The sequence below is a fragment of the Osmia bicornis genome, chromosome 12, assembly GCF_907164935.1.
Source record: "Osmia bicornis bicornis chromosome 12, iOsmBic2.1, whole genome shotgun sequence".
Taxonomy (NCBI): Eukaryota; Metazoa; Arthropoda; class Insecta; order Hymenoptera; family Megachilidae; genus Osmia; species Osmia bicornis.
In genome coordinates this window covers 5,313,267-5,326,418 of record NC_060227.1, presented here as the reverse complement: position 1 = coordinate 5,326,418, position 13,152 = coordinate 5,313,267, and the positions used below count along the sequence as shown (strand labels likewise).

At 40.8% G+C, this 13,152-nt stretch overlaps 1 long non-coding RNA gene across 3 annotated transcripts in view; it reads left to right on the top strand.

Annotated features, from left to right (window-relative positions):
- LOC114873974 overlaps window positions 1–13,152 on the top strand; it is a 42,690-nt gene that overhangs the window by 963 nt on the left and 28,575 nt on the right. The window contains exons 2-3 of one of the 3 annotated variants that reach the window (XR_003789021.2): window positions 3,474–3,986; window positions 4,072–4,233. This is a non-coding gene — a long non-coding RNA (uncharacterized LOC114873974). Of the gene's footprint in view, window positions 1–3,473; window positions 4,234–13,152 lie in introns of those variants that run through there. The other 2 variants (XR_003789020.2, XR_003789019.2) reach the window with 2 other exon arrangements.

Genomic DNA, 13,152 nt, shown 5'->3' with positions numbered 1-13,152 from the left:
GTGTCGCGAAACAGAGACAGACTAACTCTCCCCTCCCTCTATGTCGTTCTTCCCCTCGTGCAGGGAAACCCGAATAGCGTTACCGCTACCGTGTGCCATCGGTCATATATATATATTTATCTCGCTCTCTCTTGAACGCCCACGGGTGTGTAAAGTCGTGTATATATTATCGTGTGTGCACCCGTAGGGCGGGCACGTGGGTGAGGGGGCGACGAGAGGGGCAGAGTACATATATACAATTTACATATATACGAGCGGAACATCGTCACAAGCATTTCCCCTCTTCGCAAGCCACGTCGGCGGTGGCCGACCACCGTCGGTATTGAAATATCCTGGCCCTGGAGAGGCAAGTAGCCGTGCAGCGATGCCGCTTCTCTTTATAACCACTACGTTCCGTGCACGGAGACCGATCTTCTCTCCTTTGCTTTTTCCCCACCCTTCGGTGTCTCTCATCGCGTGCACCTTTCCCCTTTCTTCCTTTCTTTGTCTATGCTTCCGTTCCTCCCTTCCTACATCCCTGCCTCCCTTCTCCCTTTAACCCGTAATGTTTGTAATCCAACTCGCTTTGGCCTTACGACCGTCGTACCCTTACTCCGACGGGTTGCCAGCGGGATGGGAGTAACGTACCCTCTTTTGCGACTTCCTTTTTCTCCCTTCTCCATCCGATCCCGATGATGTTCGCCGGGCTTTGAGGCTCGATCAATTGCCGTGTAAAAGCGTTTCGCCGGGCGATGCATCAAAAAAATAGAAGCTTTGCGTGGCACGTTGGGCGACTTTCTTGAGCGGCGCGATATTGCGCAACCATGGAATACACAAAGCCGATGTAGATGGCGTGCTGCGGGTACGCAGCTTGTGCCATGTCCCCTCCTTTTCTCCTCTTTCTTTACCCCGCGTACAAGCAATGCTCTCCTTTGTTCTTTGTCATCGTAGCTGTTGGGTTCGCGGCTTTAATGCAACCTCCTTAATCTCCTTAATACCTCCTTTAGGACTTCGTTCGAGCTAAATGATCTACGGCTACCGAGCTATTCGGTTCCATTGTAATTTTAGCCTTTGATATTGATTACGTAACGAGTCTTATTTGTACGCACATATGAGCAGAATAGTAATTAAAAGTGACCCATCTGTCGATTGTCACTCATAGATATATTCAACGCAATGTATCAAATTTCGAAAGATCTTGATATGCTAAATTTGGAACTTGCGTCCATTTTAATATCCGACGTGGCTTGCGCCAATGCATCAAGCTTTAGTAAGGATTTATGTCCTAACTGGTATAAGATCCGTGTTTATGATGCGAACGAGAAAACACGTAAAATTTATAAAAACAAGTACTTAGAACCAGTGTAATGATCAAGTGATGGCGGCGAGTTAATTAAAGTTGCAGAAGAAGGCGATAAATAAGAGGAAACGCGCGCCAAGTTGTAGCACACGCGACCAGAGATATAGCAGAACGATGAGGCCAGTGATTCGTGTTTCTCATTATGCGGGCCGTCCATCGCGGATACCGCAATGTCGAAAATAGGGCGTGGCACGTCCTTCCTGTATCTAAATCGAATGTTACATTGTGGGCCTTTGTACAATTAAAGGAAGAACAAAGAAAAGGGGGCATTGACGGCCTCACGTTTTGTAGAATCTTTGATTCCTGAAATTTTAAGTTTGCTGTCTATATGTTATTAGAAATTGCTACTCTTAGATTTAGTAGTGGACGTGGCCTTTCACCATTTAGAATATTCGGAATTAAGTCTGTTCTGATTAGTTTAGACCTCAAATCAAATTTTAAAAGCAATAGAAGATTCGTAATTCAAAATTTTACATCAGCATATAGATATTAAAGGCTTGTAATAAGAATTGGTGACAAGTCTAAAAATATCGGAGTCCCTCAAATATGTAGCTTAAGGCGTTTGCATTCATCGTTGCTAAAATTTGCTATTCCTTAGATGGATTATGAATCTTTGAAAAGAAAAATACAACTTCTGTAATGCATAGCATTCCATTGTAGTGTTGTAACTACCTCCGCAATTTGGACTTAAAAAGAGATGATGTATCTGCTCGAGCGCGAAATAGCAATTGAAATAGGTTACGTTTGAATATGGTAATAATACAGAGTTAGTTGCATAAAGAAACAGATACCTTGTCAATTTTTAGCACCTTATGAGCTATATTTAAACCTTCTAGTCAAAAATATCGATTGCGAGGACCAATTGACACCAATGTAATGCATTATTCTGCAAAAAACAGAAATCGTAAATAATCCATAAATTATGATGCATAATTATGAGGTTAATTGTTATATCAAATAGTAAGGTGTTCAGGTCCAAAAATATATAGTTTATAGTAGGATAATCATTGGAGTAGTTTCGGCGCGCACGCATGCGCCTTGCTTCCATTGAAACCAGAACTAAGTTCCGAGCGATATCGTGGTTGGAAAAAAGGACCATTTAATATCTCGAGAACGAATGAAGATATCGAGATAAAACCTTTTGCATATTACTCCTTACCATTTGTCATGAAAATACATATATATTTCATTGTTATTAGATGGGTAGTTTCTGAGTTAAATGATAATTAAAGTTAGAGCGGTAGAGACCTATTCCAACACGTTTTCGAGGCATAGATCGAGTTTCTTTTTGTTTTTAGCAGAGTTTCTTAGAATACTAGATTTATTTCCTTTTTAAAATGTCATAGACAAAATTTCAGTAAGTATGTTAACCTTGATTAGTCATAAAATTGCAAACAGATTTAAGTCAGAATTAAAAGAACAGAATCAGGTTAAATCAAAGTTCTGTAATGTAAGATGATAAATTAGTTACACGAATATTAACGTTCTACCTAGTTCAGTGATAAAGTTTCTTCGATTCGGATAAGTTAACTTCCGCCAACATTGCGGATATAACATCTGGATGTAGGAGAAGCGGTAGTTTAACTAATTTGCAACTATTCGTGCATCGTGCGAGGGATCCTCGTTTAGAAAGCGGCATAGTTTGCGAAAGCTTTTCGAACGTTGTTGTGCTCTTATTTGCAGTGGTTAATCATTGATTTTCTGTAATAATTACTTTTAACGAAGCTCATTATGTTTCTGTACAGAAACTGTTCCATTTTGTCCATGTTTCTATTCTCAAACTTTTAGTAAAAACAACCTTCGTTGTTCATATTAATAAGGTATCGTGAGTTGCATTCATAAAAGAAGGTTTATAGGAGGTGTTTTCTTATCAACCCTTATTTATCACCCTCGAGATCAACCTTATACCACGACAATGCAATTTCTGGATAATTTTCCAGAGTTGAAAGCTAAAAGTCAGTGTAAAACCAATCTATTTGCTATTTTCATTTAGCACTGAAATTCTTTGCGATTTATAATAAAACCTAGAAGCTTCACCTCCCTAATTTCTTATGATAATTTAAATTTCCTATGACACATAATAAGTAACGAAGGCTCCAGTTAATTTTACAATATTATTTTTCTCTGTTTTTAGGCGGTTCTTCAAGCAAACAATGTCTCGTTTCGTCGATGAGCGTAGACACCCGGTAGACGAGCTGCAACCCACGTAAGTTCGATTATTAATTCACTGGCGCACAGGCTTGGCGCAATGCACCGCTCTTTATACGGAGCGACGCACCGCGCCTTGTGTGTACAAGCGTGTTGCGGATGTACACGTATAGGTGTGCGACGCGACTTACGATCGTACGTCGTCGCATTATCAGCCCCGTGTTATCGCGCGAACTCGTCTCCGCGACTCCCACGTACGCATGGGACACCTCTCCAAAGCTCGAACGAGTCTCTGTCGATTAAGGGGAGGTTCTGATCTACAAATCTTAGTTTTCCCAATTTTTCATCTTCTAAAAAGGCGTATTTAAACGAAGTTACAAAGGCTAGGAAGCTGAATTCTCGTAGTTATGATCACAAATTTTCGTTCAAAGAAACTGAAAGTACAAAATGGAGACCTATACATGGTAAGTTGAACAAAGAATGAAAAAATCGATGTATGGTAAGTCAAAAAATTATATTATTTTCTTCACCTTCTAAAATGTAGAAAGACTAAGTTGTAACAGTTGGAAATTTCTATCTTTCAGAAACGTTAAAAAGAAGGAACAGGATGAAGATGATTTTAAACTCGAAGCATCGCCATTTTATTACAAACTGACATCTCATCGTCTTGAAGGATTTGTTTTTTATAAATTTCTGTAATTAAAGAGATCCTTAATAAAATGCCCAAATTTTTATTAGATAAATTACCTATCAGTCTTTTTTCTTTATTTAACCTAATCCCTACAAAAAATCGTACGAATTTCGCAGCAATAGCGCTTTACTCACGCTCGATTAATAGGCACAATTATCATTTAATTACATTAGACTGTCGCGTAATTCGCGTATGAAAGAGTGTCAGCGGATGCCCGATTTCGCATTTTCAATCGAATCTACATCACCGATTAATTCCATCCATGCACGCTCGACAGATGATGCTGGTAATTAGATAAACGATAAAACGTTAACGACTCGTGGTGATAGCGAAAACGCGTGACCTACTTTCCATACAATGCAACACGCGTAAATGTCGAACTATTCGACGAAACGATGTTAATGATAGTCTTTCGATATCTTTGGATTCTAAGTTTTCTGTGGATCAGTGTGTAAATAATTGTTCGTATGCTAATTACCTATGTTATTAACACGTTGATTAGAAATAGTGATTTACCACTTGCCGCAAATTTTTCCTGTTTTCTTAGCGGAGCTTAGGGGTTCGCGGTTTATGTTCAGTACACCCTATAGGAGCCAGAGGCGGTCTGCAACTTGTTGCTCGATTTTGACCAGGCCTGATGGGTCCTACCATTTTGTTAGTTTGCCACAGGTTCTGGGTCCTTCCCTCGAAACTCGTTCCGACACGAATGCGGTAGACCGACTACAAATTCAAACTGCTTTCTCTGTTGCCTATTTTCTACCCTCGATTTTCGTCTTTTCTCCCCTTTCTGTGAACGATTTCTTTTCCTTTTTCTTTGTATTTTGCGCTTTCTCCAAGAGAAACACCGACCAACCTTCACTTTACAATATTTGGGTCTAGTGCCTACTCTTGAAAGCAGAAAATTATCGAGCGGGTACTGTATTTGTACAGCATCTTGAAAGATATCTTGATGAACCAGGTTCCTCGTTCGATCGACTAATCGACCGGTATCGATCAATTTCACCGTTTCGCACGGACTCGCGCGAGAGCATACTCGCCGAACAGAGTTTCACGCGCGGAATTGCTCGTGCGGTGATTGATAAACTCACGGACTTTCTACGTGTTAAATTTCACGTATCCTAGTGGCTGGCGAGCGTGGCGGCGTTTATGGGGCCGTTCTATTTTCGATTTCGAACCGTAAACTCGCGTAAATCCGCCACACCCTCCTTTTGTTCGCGGACAGAACCCGCGTTGCGCCATGATTTACATCCTCCTTAAATATAAACAGCCTCTTGTTAAGCACAGTCTAATCGTTTCAAATATACTCGTTCAAATTTATGAATCTTGCGTCAGTAACTCTAAAAATGCCTCCCTTTAAAATTCATCAATTTCTCATTATTCTGATCATACTATTACACATATCGTTTATAAATATCATTGTTAATCATCGATGTGTCATATACAATACGACAGAATCGATAGTTATCGAGGAAAATGGACATTTCATAGGAAAACTGTTCACGAAACGGCAATCCTAAAATTCATCGTAGCGTCCATATTTCTGGACCGATTTTGATGAAATTTAAAACGTAGAACTGCGAAATGGTCTAGAATTGATTGCAAGAGGAATTTTGTCGATATCTTGATTAGAAGCGGAGATATAAATTAGGCGTTTTGGGTGTGCGCGCGGAGGAACGATTACGCGTACCACGTCTGCGCAGCTTTCCTGCCTCTCTCGAGCCAAGTGGAACTTTCCACGACACGAGACTCGACGACCTCGCCGTTAGTATCGATATCTCGAGGTGAGATCATCGGTTTCGATCGTTCTACGAGACCACCCGCTGGCCACCGGTTCGATTGCTAATTTTCCGGGGAATTCGATTGGTCGATCAATGGTCGGTCCATTTGGATACTCTTTCGAACGCGATGTGTTATTGCAATTTCTGAAATTAAATATTGATGCGCTAATATTTTCTTACGAATTTGACTAATTTGACATTAGTTAATTGGGATATGGTTAATGAATAAAGGCAAATTAAGTTGCTTCTGCTTAAGCCACCTTTCTGCTTAATAATAAGTTAAGGAGTAAGTTTTGAATATGGGTATGGTAGAAATTCGATATCTAATTTCGAAGTTAGATGAGTACATACAGGTTAATAGGTTGCATATATGATGCATTTGCAATTTCCAAACTCGTTTCCATGCGAATTCCTTTGTAGAAAGTATTAGGTACTCTATGTTAAAACAATCTCTTGAAACAAAGTTTCCTTTATAATCAGTGTATCTTACTGACCACTTGCCGAGTATTCAATTATTACACCTAACACATCAATTAGACAAGAAAAATCAGGAATTAATCAACTGACCGAGGACCTAGCCACTCAACCCCGCAGATCTTTTCCTTTTTTCCCATTCCTTCTCCAGCTGAATCTGCATCAACCTCGAAAGGGATTATTCGCCCTTCTTTCGCGGGTGAATTTATGTCGATGATTTTGTCCTCCTGTTTTCTTTGTACAGGAGAACCTGTTCCCAACGAATTACCAACACCACCGGATTCGCATTTCCAGCGAATCGCTGATGCACCTAGTCTTTCTGTGTTCTTCTTCTTCGACTCCCTTACCTTATAAAAGCTTCTTGAACGTTCATCAGTTGGTCGTTTCTTCCAACCCTCCCCATGGAGGTAGAAAAAAGGCAACCCTTTTGGAAGCGTTCGAAAATCAGGAGTTTAGCCGGAAGAAGGAGAAAAAAGGGCACGTACCGGCGTGTGTTTTAGGGAAAAACCTCGAGAAGGGGATGATGAGAGAGGGAGAGAGACGAAGACCCTACACCCACCCCGGACGATAATTCCCGTCACCATGGAAACACCCCCGAGGCGTCCCTGTGTCAGTCCACCCCCGCACCCCACAAACACTACCGCCAACCCATCCCCTCACCTCGTACGGCTCTTCTGCCACCCTAGCCCCCCTCCTGAAGCCCCCTTTCGCGAGTCTACCAGGAACTCGTATCGATCCGCAGAGTTCGAGGTCCTACGTATTCTACCGGGGAGTGTTACTGACAACGGGATCTCCTATCTCTTTCTCTTTTCTCTCTGTTCTCTGTTACACTGTCTGCCTCTCCCTCTTTCCTTGCTGTCCTTTTCTTCGCGTCATCCCCTTGCCAACGAAACGAAACGTTCGTTCTCCTTTCTAAAGACCCCCTTCGTCTTCCCGCTATCAGGAATCGCGCGTTATTGGATCTCGATTTGTATCTCCAGCGTGCTGCGATGTTTGCACGCGGTTGTTGCTGCATTTTCGCGCCAACTGTAAGATTTAGGATCGATTAGACGATGTGGTTTTGGAGAAGATTTTGGAACATTAGTATTTCTTTGAAATATGGTTGTTATATTTTGATATACTTCTTGAGGTTCTTTTGTGGATCTCTTTCGTCTCTCCCATGTTTCTCTATTTCTTTCTTTATCTACTCATCGAATTGCAGTTTAACAAATTCTTTGATCTATTCATAGGATAATCTGTATCGATACCTTAAGTCCGGAAAGCCAAGGGTCAGTCACCACTAAGTAGATATAGGTGTTTATTGCAATGGTTTGTTCAACCCCAGTGAATTTGGGGTTTGGTATGAGAATGAAAAGCTACTAGATCTAACCCCTACCTCTCATTACTCCTTCTCTCCTCGCTGGATACCCGGTTGGTGCCCCCTTCTGATTACTCTCTTTCCGTTCCTGTTTCTATCTTTACCCGAGTAGCGGGATTCTAGTGGGTCGCTCGTTCTCGTACTGATACAAAGGTTTTTCTTTCGATGCGTGCAACAACCTGACACGCGAACACTCCATGATTTAACGATATATATTGTTCTAGGATCGAGTGTTCACACGTTAATCATTTTTCAATCAGAATCTCTATTCTCGTACGTTTTATTACGTACAAACTATTTATAAAAATAATTAGTAAAAGTTTAAATATTCAAATCGAAAACATACATCTCTTTTACATCAGAAGTGATCCATTGATGGCCCGTTCCAATTCCAGCCGGCGATCCAGAATGGTCTCTTGGAACCGGCATCGTCCGGTTTTCAAGCCGGTCGTGCAGTACCGAGAGCCACTAGAAAGTTTAGGAAACAGTGTAGAACCGCGGTGCATCTTTGGTGCGCGCGTCTGGCCTCCGGGCGTTGCAAAAAGGAGGCATACTTCGCCGATCCCTCTTTCTCTTTCTTTCGGCATTCACCTCTCGCGTTTCTCTCCTTCTCTTCCCTTAATAACGAGAACGAGAAGAGTCGACGCATCCGCGAATACGTATGCTCGCGAGCGTATTATCTGGCGGGAGAGACCTTCGCTTCTTTTGCCAGCCCTCTCGTGTCTCTCCTCTCATTCTTTCCGACGCGATGTTCTCTTTATCAGCTCGTCGTGTAACATACGCTTCTCATTTTCTCGTTTATTTTGTCGTTAACATTGCATCGCCCGTAAGATCGTCTCTGTCTACATCAGCGAGTTTTCCGTCTCCTTCGCTCCGCTACTCGAGAACCGCGATAAAAGCAAGGTTATTCTTGTCTTCGTCCATCTGCTGCTCTTCTATCTTTCTCGCTTTCACCGAAGGCGCGCGATGAGTCCGCGTTGCGGGATCTACAGCGCCGACGTGTACCAGAGACGCGTTATCGCACGTGACCGTATGGTTCCGTGAAGCAGGATCCACTGATCGAGACTATAGCGTGGATCTATTCTGTCTTGGTACGATAAGACTGATTTTTGTTTTGGAGGAATTGGTGGATTTTTAATAGAAATCACTTTTCACTTAAAATTTGTATCTATGTTCAAGTGATAATTAGGTATTGGATCGATTATTTATTCTTAGCAAAGTTTAATGCAAAATCTGTCTTAAGAGATCAGCATTATTCCTCGATTAAATTTGACATTTATTAACGTCACAATTACCTCGAGGTTCCTTCAAAGCAACAATAATCAGAGGATAAAGTTCAAGCGGAACGTTTTCTGTTACAATATTGGTCTTCCAGATAAGCGTATCGAAGAAACCTGTGATTTGCATGAGAAGCATAACGTTTGGTCGTTTTAATGAAAGCGTGACTCAAATGTGACCTACGTATCCGTAAATAATAAGAATGACGCGTCGTGTAAAAAGCATGAATTCGTAGTCCTTGCGACATTAAAACACCAGCGAATAATACCCTTAACAATCTGCGCTTTGCGTTTCAAAGCAGTCAATTTTCCGACGCTCTCAATTATTCAATATTTTGTACTTTCGCTTTTGCTTTTGTTTTCTGGTCAGAAAAATATCGATTTCAACTCACCTATTCTGCTTTTATTATTTTTCCCTCTGTTTGCCGCATATTTAAGAAATGACTGGTCGATCGTATGATGCATTTTTCACTGAAACGATCGCACCGGTGAGTCGCATCTTTTTTACATCCGTTGTATTTTAATAATATTCGTCGAGACTGGAGGCCTTTGAGCGGTAACGCGAATGCTAATCGAATGGAAATCGTTGGAACGACGGGAGCGTATGTAAATAACAGTGTGCTTTAATCAGTGAGCTATCGCTCGTTTGCAATGAGACGTGGATAAATGAAGAAGTGGCTTTAAATCGAGATTTTTAGGGATGTGTATTAAAAATATCTTTTTAAATAGTTTCTTTAATTTTATCCTCGAACAGTGATGTGTGCATCAATCGTGACTCGGACCTACGAAACAGTCCACTGGCTAAAATTCGAAGTTCGAATGTTCAAATATTAAAAAAGTAATATCTAAAGAAATGTCATGAAATTTAGAGAACTTTTCTAAATCCAATTTCATTTTCAAAACCATGACACAGAGTCGGTGGTATCGAGGATAAAAATCGGGCAATGTGTTCAAGAGATTTCACACGCGAGCGTGTCGCGTTAATTAACCCTTTGCAGTTCAATATCGAGTCTGAATCGATAAGCAAATACCGTCGTACCAACTTCACCATCGATTGTGTTTCGGTATTGCATTTTTACATTGAATAATTTTATGCCAGACTGCGTTTACCGCAGAGCAACATTTTGTAAAGTAGATAGCTAGTTCTTTTGTTCTTTTTTACCTAATGCTATCTAGAGATAGTAACTCCTATTTTATGCACTGGGTGTTAATCAATCTTACGAATGACGAATGTACTTCGTTCCGCAAGAAACTCGTGAAAATTCTATTTTTTCCAGAGTACGCGTATCAGTCGGGATTTACATTTCTTAGATTCTTTATTCTGTTACGTTTGTGCATTACCGGTTGTTATTATCGCCGTAAAATACGGCTTCCTCCTTCGCTATGAGGCGGCTTCTTTCGCGCGATAAGCATCTCTCATCGAGGCTTCTATGGCCACATTTTTCCCGGTTCTTTCCTTTTTAATGCCTATCATTTTTCTTCAACCTGTACATGCGTTTACGCGATTATTATCGAATGTTATAGTTAACGACCTTACACACTAACTACTATTAACGATGGCAGGAACCTTGAGTTTACCACATTGAACTTGAAGTCCAATCCCAATATTAACAGCCTGATCACCTTAATTGAAACGTTCACAGGCCAAAGTGATTAACTTCACTTTGGAATCTTTGCAAATTTTAGTACAAAGACACTCGATTGTAGCTTAACTCATATTACTTTACCAATTTCCCTATTTTATAGCAGTTCAATTTCTGAAAAACTGATAAACTTAAGGTTCTGTGTTTCCGAACTTTTCCCTCGTCTAGGGTCGCAGTCTCAAAATGGACCGGACGTTCGTGGAACAACTTCCAGAAAAATCAAGAGCTAGTCTGTTTGGTTGGATCCCGCTGATCCCACGGGGAACGATTCGTCATGATCGTCAGTCGGTCGTCTGGTTGGTTGAGCCGGCATGGAAAGCCATTGTTACGCTCCTATGAGTGGTACTCGGTGTCTCTCTCTCGTGGCCGTGGCGCCCCCATCAGTGTGCCATAAGAGCGACAGAGAAAGATAGATGGAGAGCGGAACAAGGAAGAGCAGCTGGAGGGAACAGGAGGGAAGAGGGATGATTATAATTACCCTTTCGTGTTTAGCGACAAGAGGTTCCTTCTTTCACATTTTCTCACCTCTAACACACATCCCTTTTTTCTTCTGGCTTTTTACCCTTGATGAACTTTCTTTCTCGTCCTCTGGTGTTTAACTCATTTTTCATAATATTTTCCATGTGAAAATTTGAGTACCTGCTTTTAAGAATATCTAATGTCTATCATCATTATTGCAAATCTCGATTGTAGTTCGATTAACGAAATTTAGGAGATAGAAGATTTGCATCGTAATGCAACGAAGGGTTAATGAGATAACTTCATGGATGATAAAGCTAAGCTCTTGTTGACCCAACTGTTTCTCGTAGGTTTGGGTCATAAATGATCAGACATCATTTTGAATAATAATAAATGATGAAATTATGAAGGTGTAATTAAGAACCTAGGAAATTAATTAAGGACTGTTTAAGATTCTTTCACGGGTCCCTTTTCTATCGACGAATTTTCTTTTCTTTTTATCGAATTTGTGTTCGTTCTCTGTCTGTTTCCCCTGGGACACGGGGAACAGGAGGATAGATTCGACTGCATACCGAAAAGCCGAAACGAAGCACACGCGAGGGAAGCAGAGAGTTAAGTGACCCGACGCTCACGTGACCTCCTCGTGCAATGAGGCGCGCTCGTTCCAACCTCGTGACTCGGAAACCTTCGGCTTGTCTCGTCCTCTTCCGTTCCGTTTCGTTTGCTTTCGTTCCGTTTCGTTCGTTTCTTTTTTTCTCGTCAGTTCCGGTGTTCCTTTTTGAATTTTACCGCGATGACAAAACACTTGCCGTTTATTCATTTTCAGGAAGTTTCTACCAATTCTCCTTGAATTCGACTTTCATGACAAAAAGAGGATTTATTTATTAAAATTATTATAAACACTGTGGGTCATCAGTGACCTATGTTGTATCGCAAGTGTTAAGTCTTTTCATTCGGACTATGTTAAAACGAATATTGGTTTCTTGCTGAACGTCTAGCCTTGGAGACACGTAAAGGCAATTAATCGTGACTGGCATAATAGAACGGTGATACGAGACCCATTTCTTATCATGGCGTAAATTTCAAAGCTCTGCCTTATCCGTGGCTTTCCGAACTTATCTTTACGAGTTCCTTGGTTATACTGCATTGTTTCACGACCGTTGCAACATCGATGCACCGCTTAAGTCTTGTTTTACGCGTGAAACCGTGTCAATAATAAAGGAATTTAAAGACTGATTATGGTTGCTTATGAATTTCCCCAGATTAATCCAGTCGAAACGTGAACTGTTTACATTATATAATATACAGAAAATTATGTTCAAAGAATCATTTCGAGTTATGCTAGTTACGCTAGTTAACTCCTGCTCTGTTCCAGTTGGAATACCGCAAAACATTTAACGTTTAGTATCGTAAATCAACAAGAAGTTCGTCAACGAACCGTGAAACATTAAAACACCCACTTGCCGATTAAATCGAAAATATTTCTAATCTAGTTACCAACAATGATGAGTTAATTGCACACATTTATAATAAATGAATAAGTTCATATATTTCAATGTTAAACTCTTGGACGGCGGACCATGAAGAGAACCTCAATTTTAATTTAATTTCATATTTCATGAAGTAAATTTATGGGGGGGGAAAAAACGGAAATGCGTATTAATAAAATGAAAAGAAGAAATAGAGTTTTAACGCGTTTTAAAGTGTCTCTTTTAAAAATCTCCGAGTCGAAAGTTGAGTCCCCATTTACCAAAGAACCTTTCATCTCCATTTTTATAAAATAGGGATGGTTTCTTTAGACACACCGTCTGTCCTGTCCGATCTTCTGGTAATTCGATACGCTAATTATAGACAGTTTCACGGTGTCCCGAGGGACATCCCTGAAGCCGGTACCAACGTGTCACCGAGCATGGTAACCGTTTAATGAAATGATGAGACAGACGGTCTGCTGGTCTGTCTGTGGTTTCGCCGACAGACAAAGTACGA